Source organism: Neomonachus schauinslandi, chromosome X, assembly GCF_002201575.2.
Source record: "Neomonachus schauinslandi chromosome X, ASM220157v2, whole genome shotgun sequence".
Lineage (NCBI taxonomy): Eukaryota > Metazoa > Chordata > Mammalia > Carnivora > Phocidae > Neomonachus > Neomonachus schauinslandi.
Window position 1 is genome coordinate 90,689,389 of NC_058419.1, and position 9,097 is coordinate 90,698,485.

Sequence of the window (9,097 nt, forward strand, 5' to 3'; positions counted from 1 at the left end):
TGAGATCGAGCCCCACATCAGGTTCCGAGCTCAGCGCGGAGTCTGCTTAAGATGCTCTTTCCCTCTCCCTCTGCCCCTCCCCCCACGCTCTCCCTCTCTCTCTTTTCTAAAATAAATAAATAAATCTTTAAAAAAAATAAAGAGGGTGGGAAAGTACAACCCTACCCTGTGTGGGGAGGCAGAAGAGAGGCAGAGCATTTGGGAACATCTTTACTGATTACCACAGAGATCATTCTACCACAGTACAGATGTATTGCAAATTACTTAACCAATTTATATCACTGGACAGTACAAGCCACGAGACAATGAACATTCTTTTAGATTTATCTGTACCCACTTATTTCAGTATATCTGTAGGCTAAATTCTTTGAAGTAGAATTGCTGAGTCAAAGAGTTTGTGCATTTTTACACTGTGCTAAATGTTGCCAAATCGCTAGGTATTGAATTGTCTCCTTGAAGGAGTTGCCAATTTGCACATATACCAATAGAGAATGAGAATTTTTATTTCCACCATGTCGTAGTTCTATCAAACTTTTATCTTTGACCATTAGACAGGCTAATATGGTTGTTTTAATTTGCATTTATTTAATTAGAAATTACATTGAGGGCGCCTGGGTGGCTCAGGTGGTTAAGCAACTGCCTTCGGCTCAGGTCATGATCCTGGAGTCCCGGGATCAAGTCCCGCATCGGCTCCCTGCTCAATGGGGAGTCAGCTTCTCCCTCTGACCCTACCCCCTCTCATGCACTCTCTTTCTCACTCTCTCTCTCTCAAATAAATAAAATCTTTAAAAAAAAAAGAAATTACATTGAGCATCTTATTACATGCTTATTAGCCACTTATATTTCTTTTTCTGTAAACACTACCTGTTCCTGACCCTTGCCCATTTTCTGTTGGATTACTGGTCCTTTTCTCATTGATTAGTACAAGCTCTTTGTATATTCAGGAAATTAGGATATAGTCTGTTATGTGTATTTCAAAGATTTGGCAGGGGGTCCTGTGTTTAGCTTTTGTCTTTACTTATGGTATTTTGATTCAAATACACATTTTTTATATTATATTATCAAAACTACCAGTTTTTTGCTTTGTGGTTTCTGGGTTGCGGACCTGTTTTTTTTTTTAAGATTTTATTTATTTATTTGACAGAGAGACAGAGAGCCACAAGCAAGGGGAGTGGCAGGCAGAGGGAGAGAGAGAAGCCGGATCTCGCTGAGCAGGGAGCCCAACGCGGGGCTCCATCCCAGGACCCTGGGACCATGACTCGAGCCAAAGGCAGCCACTTAACTGACTGAGCCACCTAGACGCCTGGTTATGGACCTGTTTTAAAAGGCTTTTTTCCAGGGCATCTGGGTGGCTTAGTTGGTTGAGTGTCCAACACTTGATTTCAGCTCAGGTCATGATCTCAGGGTCATGAGATTGAACCCCACGTCAGGCTCTGCGCTCAGTGTGGAGCCTGCTTGAGATTCTCTCTCCTCTGCCCCTCCCCCTGCTCGCTCTCTCTAAAAAAATAAATAAATAAAATATTTTAAAAATAATAAGGGGGCTCCTGGGTGGCTCAGTCGTTAAGCGTCTGCCTTTGGCTCAGGTCATGATCCCAGCATCCTGGGATTGAGCCCCGCATCGGGCTCCCTGCTCGGCGGGAAGCCTGCTTCTCCCTCTCCCTCTCCCCCTACTTGTGCTCCCTCTCTCGCTGTGTCTCTCTCTGTCAAATAAATAAATAAAATCTTTTAAAAAATAATAATAATAAAATAAAAGGCTTTTTCCAACCCAAACATTTTTTTTAATCACCAATGTTTCTCCCTAAAACTTATTTATATCCATTTATCCCTGGAGCAGTTCCCTCTCTTCACAGGACAGGGCTGATATTACTAAAAATATGTTTCTTACAGAAACTCTTACATTATCTTACATTTCAATGCCACCCCCACCCTCAGACACATGCATGTTGCACTTTAAAACTCTTTTCTTAAATTCACTCAATTCTTTCTCCAGGAAAGTATCATTACTGGCCTAATTACAGATATTTCACTTGGAAAAAATTGGTCTAGGTCAGCAGGACCTGTTTCTGCCTCCTTTCCAAGTCTTGTTTCCTGCACACAGACACCATAATTATAGGTAGACTGAGTTGAGCTGATGTAACAACCCAATGGATGCCACAAAACTGGCAAGATAAAAGGAAAAGATCAAGAAAATTGAGGATGGCTACTTTGTACTCCCCTTCTCCTAGGACCGGGAGCTTCCAAAAACCACAAACTAAAAGCCTATGATACCTAAATTTAAGTAAAGAAGCGGGCGCCTGGGTGGCTCAGTTGGTTAAGCAACTGCCTTCAGCTCAGGTCATGATCCTGGAGTCCCAGGATCAAGTCCCGCATCGGGCTCCCTGCTCAGCAGGGAGTCTGCTTCTCCCTCTGACCCTCCCCCCTCTCATGCTCTCTCTAGCTCATTCTCTCTCAAATAAATGAATAAAATTTTTTTAAAAATAAAAATAAATAAATAAATTTAAGTAAAGAAGCAAGAGGAGCTGGAAATATATATTCTCACATGTATGTAAAAATGACACCATTTTGGGGGTGCTTGGCTGGCTCAGTCGGTAGAGCATGCAACTCTTGATCTTGGGGTCATGAGTTCAAGCACCACATTGGGCGTGGAGCTGACATTAAAAAAAAAAATCTGGGGCCCCTGGGTGGCTCAGTCGGTTAAGCATCTGCCTTCAGCTCAGGTCATGGTCCCAGGGTCCTGGGATTGAGTCCCACGTTGGACTCCCTGCTCAGCAGGAAGTCTGCTTCTCCCTCTCCCACTCCCCCTGCTTGTGTTCCCTCTCTCGCTGTGTCTCTGTCAAATAAATGAATAAATTCTTTAAAAAGAAAAAAAGAGTTGGACACTTAACTGAGCCAGCCAGGTGCCCCTTATCTCTTTTTTTATTGAAGTATAGCTGATATACAATGTTAGATTAGTTTCAGGTGTACAGCATTATGATTCAACAATTCTATATATTACACAACGCTCTCCATGATAAGTACAGTTACCATCTGTCACCATACAACATTATTACAACATTATTGACTGTGTTCCCTATCCTGTACTTTTCATCCCCATGACTTATTTATTTTATAACTGGAAGTTTGTACCTCGTAATCCCTTCACTTATTTTGCCCATCCCCCCCACTCTCCTCCTCTCTGGCAACGACCAGTTTGTTCTCTGTATTTATGAGTCTGTCTCTGGCTTTTTCCTTTGTTTGCTAAACCATATTGCTTTAGAATGCAGACACAAATAGTCAAAAGGAAAGGAAAAGCAAGGAAATGATTACTATAAAAGTCAGGAGAGAGATTATTTCTTGAGGACAGATGAAAACTATGTTTGGAAGGGATACCTGGGGACTTCAAGAGTGAGAGTGATGTCCTATTTTTTGATCTAGGTTTTGCTGATGTGGGTGTTTGCTTTATAAACATTTGTTCAAGCACACATGTAAGTTTTAGGCACTTTTTTGTTTTTTACCTCACAATGAAAAAGGTTTTTTAAAAAACGCTAGCAGGTCAGATAAAGTTGAATTACAGTAAAAATTCACAGCAGGTTAGACTGGGTTGTAGGTAAGTCTCCTCCTTACATTTGAGGAATTCAGGTAGAGTTGCCAGATGAAGTAGAGGACGACCACCCAATACATTTAAATTCAGATAAACAACACATAGTTTTTTAGTATATTTCAAATATACTCCATGGAACAGGGTTATCCTAAAAAATTACTGTTTATTTGAAATTCAAATCTAACTTTGCTTTTATATTTTTACTTGCTAAATCTGGCAACCCCAAACTGTCCAGGACAAAAGTACAAAGGGAAGCCCCTATACCATATGTCTAAAGACTAAGTAATACACCAAACTAGCAAACTGTTGAATGAAGTATGTTCTACTGTCCTATCTTGACTAATACACGCACACAATGACAAAATTGGTAAATATATATGTAAAGCTATGATTTTTTTATATGACCGAAAGTCAGTAAAATATCAAAGACTACTGGGGCTTGGCTGGCTCAGTCGGTAGAGCATGTGACTCTTGATCTCAGGGCTGTGAGTTCAAGCTCCATGTTGGGTGTAGAGATGCCTTAAAAATAAAAGCTTAGGGGTGCCTGGGTAGATCTGCTGGTTGAGCATACAACTCTTGGTTTCAGCTCAGGTCATGGTCATGGGATCAAGCCCTGCATCGGGTCTGTGCTCAGCAGGGAATCTACTTGAGATTCTCTCTTTCTCCCTCTCCCTCTGCCCTTCTCTCTTGCACACTCTCTCTTTCACAAATAAATAAATCTAAAAATTTTTTAAATAAAAATAAATTTACAAAATCTTTAAAAGGTGGGGGAGGTGCCTGGGTGGCTCAGCTGGTTAAGCATCTGCCTTGGGCTCAGGTCATGATCCCAGGGTCCTGGGATCGAGCCCCACGTCAGGCTCCCTGTTCAGTGGGGAGTCTGCTTCTCCCTCTCCCTCTGCCCCCCAGCTCATGCTCTCTTTCTCTCACTCTCTCAAATAAATAAAATCTTTTTTAAAAATCTTAAAAAATAGGGCGCCTGGGTGGCTCAGTTGATTAAGCGACTGCCTTCGGCTCAGGTCATGATCCTGGAGTCCTGGGATCGAGTCCCGCATCGGGCTCCCTGCTCAGCAGGGAGTCTGCTTCTCCCTCTGACCCTCACCCCTCTCATGCTCTCTCTCTCTATCTCATCCTCTCTCTCAAATAAATAAATAAAATCTTTAAAAAAAAAATCTTAAAAAATATATCAAAGACTACTGAAATCAGTTATGTTTGTGCATGTCTGTGTATTCTTTGAGTTTGGATGAGTAATAAAATAAAGATGTACATAATTTATTAGCATTGCCTTTATTTTACAAAATCACAAATTATGCTGCTATAATAAAAAAATTACATAATTTATGTTCTCTTGATAGTAATTAGCTAAAGGATTTTTTTTTAAGATTTTATTTATTCACTTAACAGAGAGACAGAGAGAGAGCACAAGTAGGCAGAGCGGCAGGCAGAGGAAGAGGGAGAGGGAGAAGCAGGCTCCCCGCTGAGCAGGAAGCCCGACACCAGGCTTGACCCCAGGACCCTGGGATCAAGACCTGAGCCGAAGGCAGACGCTTAAGGGCTGAGCCACCCAGGCGTCCCTAGCTAAAGGATTTTAACATTAGATACATGTTAGGAAAAACTCCATCTCCTCCTATGTATCTCTGTTACTCTCACATGACTACCACACTCACAACACCTGGGACACCCCATGTGTGGGGCTTTCCCTCACCAACAGTCCTCTGTGACACCAGCTGGGTGTCCTATAATTTAATGACTTAAATCTGACACTAGTGTCAGATCCCACAGGTTAAGGACTCAGCCCCACAAGACTGCCTCCCACCCCTCTTTCAGATGCCTGTCACGAGTCCAGATTGTCACTTGTTCTTGCCAGATCAGCTATAAATCAAAGGTTGCTACGACCCCCTCCTTGGGTTCAATTAACTTGTTAGAGTGGCTCACAGAACTCAGTAAAAGTTTACTTCCTGTTTACCCATTTATTATAAAAGGGTATGACAAAGGATACAGACGAATGTCAAATGAAGAGGTGCATGGGGGCGCCTGGGTGGCTCAGTTGGTTGAGCGTCTGACTCTTGATTTCGGCTCAGGTCACGATCTCAGGGTCGTGGGATCAAGCCCCATGTCTGGCTCTGCACTCAGCATGGGGTCTGCTTGTTCCTCTCCCTCTGCTCCTGCCCCCTGCTTGCACTCTCTTTCTCTCGCCCTCAAATACATAAATAAATAAAATCTTAAAAAAAAAAAAAGAGGTGCATAGGGCAAAGTGTGGGAAAGGGGGTGGAGCTTCCATGCCCTCTCATCCTGTGACACACCCTGGTACCACCATGTGTTCACCAACCCGGAAACACAGCTCTCTGAACCCTGCACTTTGGGGTTTTTATGGAGGCTTCCCCACCTAGGCATGATTGATCACTAACTCCATTTCTAGCCCCTTTCCTCCCTCTGGAGAATGGGGAGTGAGGCTAAAAATGCCACCTTCAAATCATAGTTTGGTCTTTCCCGTGACCAGCCCCCATCCAGGAGCCGCCAGCAGCGGTCTCATTAAAACAAAAGACATTGAGGGGCACCCGGGTGGTTCAGTCGGTTGAGCATCCAACTCTTGGTTTCAGCTCAGGTCACAATCTCATGGGTTGTGGGATCGAGCCCCACATCTCACCGGGCTCCTCACTTTTGGGGGAGTCTGCTTGAAAGATTCTCTCCCTCTGCCCCCCACCCTGCTCATGCGTACTCGCTCTCGCTCTCACTCTCTCTCCCTCTGTCTCTAAAAATAAATAAATAAATCTTAAAAAAAAAAAAGACATTGCTGTCACCCAGGAAATTACAAAGAACTTAGGAACTCTGCATCATGAACCTGAGTCTAAGGCCAAATATTAAATCAAAAGATGCAAAAAAAAGGGCACCTGGGTGGCTCAGTCGTTAAGCATCTGCCTTGGGCTCAGGTCATGATCCCAGGGTCCTGGGATCGAGCCCCACATCGGGCTCCCTGCTCGGCGGGAAGCCTGCTTCTCCCTCTCCCACTCCCCCTGCTTGTGTTCCCTCTATCGCTGTCTCTCTCTGTCAATTAAATAAATAAATAAAATCTTTTTTAAAAATGCAAAAAAGATAAAATAAAAATAAAATAAAACAAAAGATGCTCCTAGTGCTCTTATCACTTGGAAACTTACAAGGGGTTTTAGGAGCTCTGTGCCAGAAACCAGGGACAGAAACCAATGTGTATATATATATATTTTTTCTATTAGCTCACAAGAGGTGATGACATTAAAAGTGTACACATTTCTAGGATATTTACATCAAATTTTATTTATTTTTTATTTTTTTTAATTTTTTTTTAAATTTTATTTATTTTTTTAAAGATTTTATTTATTTATTTGACAGAGAGATAGAGAGCACAAGTAGGCAGAGCTGCAGGCAGAGGGAGAAGGAGAAGCAGACTCTCCGCCGAGCAGGGAGCCCGATGCGGAACTCGATCCCAGGACCCTGGGATCATGACCCCAGCCAAAGGCAGATGCTTAACTGACTGAGCCACCCAGGCGCCCCTACATCAAACTTTAAAATTAAAGTAGGTAGTAAACACCAAAATATTTAAACATTTTCGTATGTTTTAAAAATATTTTCCCAAAAAAATATATATTTTCCTTCTAAAATATTTAAAATGGTGGGGCGCCTGGGTGGCTCAGTCACTTAAGCGTCTGCCTTCAGCTCAGGTCATGATCCCGGGGTCCTGGGATCAAGCCCCGCATCGGGCTCTCTGCTTGGTGGGGAGTCTGCTTCTCCCTCTCCCTCTGCCTCTCCCCTCCGCTTGTGCTCTGTGTCACTCTCAAATGAATAAATAAAATATTTTAAAAATAAATAAAATAAAATATTTAAAATGTTGAGGTGCCTGGGTGGCTCAGTTGGCTAAGCATTCAACTTATTTCGGCTCAGGTCATGATCTCACGGTTGTGGGACTGAGCCCCACATTGGGCTCCACTCAACAAGGAGTGTGCTTGATTCTTTCTCCCTCTCCCTCTGTACCTCCCCACCTCTCTAAAATAAATAAACAAATCTTTAAAATATTTAAAATGTTGTGTTAAAATTAAATGACAGTGGTTGCCAAGGGCTGGAGGAGGGAGGAATGAGTAGTCACTGGTTAATGGGTACAGACTTTCAGTTTTGCAAGATGAAGAGTCGAGGAGAGCAATGGTGGTAATGGCTGCACAACAATATAAATGTACTGGGGGCACCTGGGTGGCTCAGTCGGTTAAGCATCTGCTTTCAGCTCAGGTCATGATCCCAGGGTCCTGGGATCGAGCCCCACATTAGGGTCCCTGCTCAACAGGGAGTCTGCTTCTCCCTCTCCCTCTGTGTACTCTCTCTCTCTCTAATAAATAAATAAATCTTAAAAATATATATATAGGGCGCCTGGGTGGCTCAGTCGTTAAGTGTCTGCCTTCGGCTCAGGTCATGATCTTAGGGTCCTGGGATCGAGCCCTGCATCGGGCTCCCTGCTCTGTGGGAAGCCTGCTTCTCCCTCTCCCACTCCCCCTGCTTGTGTTCCCTCTCTCGCTGTGTCTCTCTGTCAGATAAATAAATAAAATCTTTAAAAATATATATATATAAATATACTTAATACCACTGAATGATACACTTAAAAATGGTTAAGATGATAAATTTTGTTATATGTATTTTACCACAATAAAAACATTTTTAATTAAATGGCAAATATAATCAACATATATCAAATTTTTATCTAAGTTCTTTAAGTAAGGATGACATATTAAATTTAAGTTTTTGAAAATTTAATTTTTTTTTTAAAGATTTTATTTATTTATTTGACAGAGAGAGAGGGAGAGCAGAACACAAGCAGGGGGAGTGGGAGAGGGAGAAGCAGGCTTCCCGCTGAGCTGGGAGCCAGATGCGGGGCTCGATCCCAGGACCCTAGGATCATGACCTGAGCCAAAGGCAGACGTTTAACGACTGAGCCACCCAGGCACCCTGAAAATTTAATTCTTAAGAAATATTTTGTAATGGTAAAACAATAAAAACTGGTATCACATTGTACACATTAGGTCCAAACCTGCATATATAACAAATTAAGAGTGATACAAGGGCGCCTGGGTGGCTCAGTCAGTTAAGCTTCAACTCAGGTCATGATCTCAGGGTCCTGGGATAGAGCCCCACATCGGGCTCCCTGCTCGGCGGGGAGCCTGCTTCTTCCTCTCCCTCTCTCTCTGTGCTCTCTCTCTCTCAAATACATAAATAATATCTTTTAAAAAGAGACTAATACAAATTGTTTTTTATATTGTTAGCTGTTTTTAAATATTGTTTATATGTTTTTAAATATGGTTCAATATTGCCGATGTTCCTCAGCTGCCATGCTGTGAAAATGACTTTCATTCATGAGAACCTCCAGAATGATGAATTGTTCTGAGAGGAAAGAGCTGATGAGCTTGATGATACTGCCTCTTCTCAAGCACTTCAGTCCCTCAAACCCTCCTCCTCACACTCCAAAACCCTGTCCACCTTTGGCGTCTGCAGCACAACTTACAG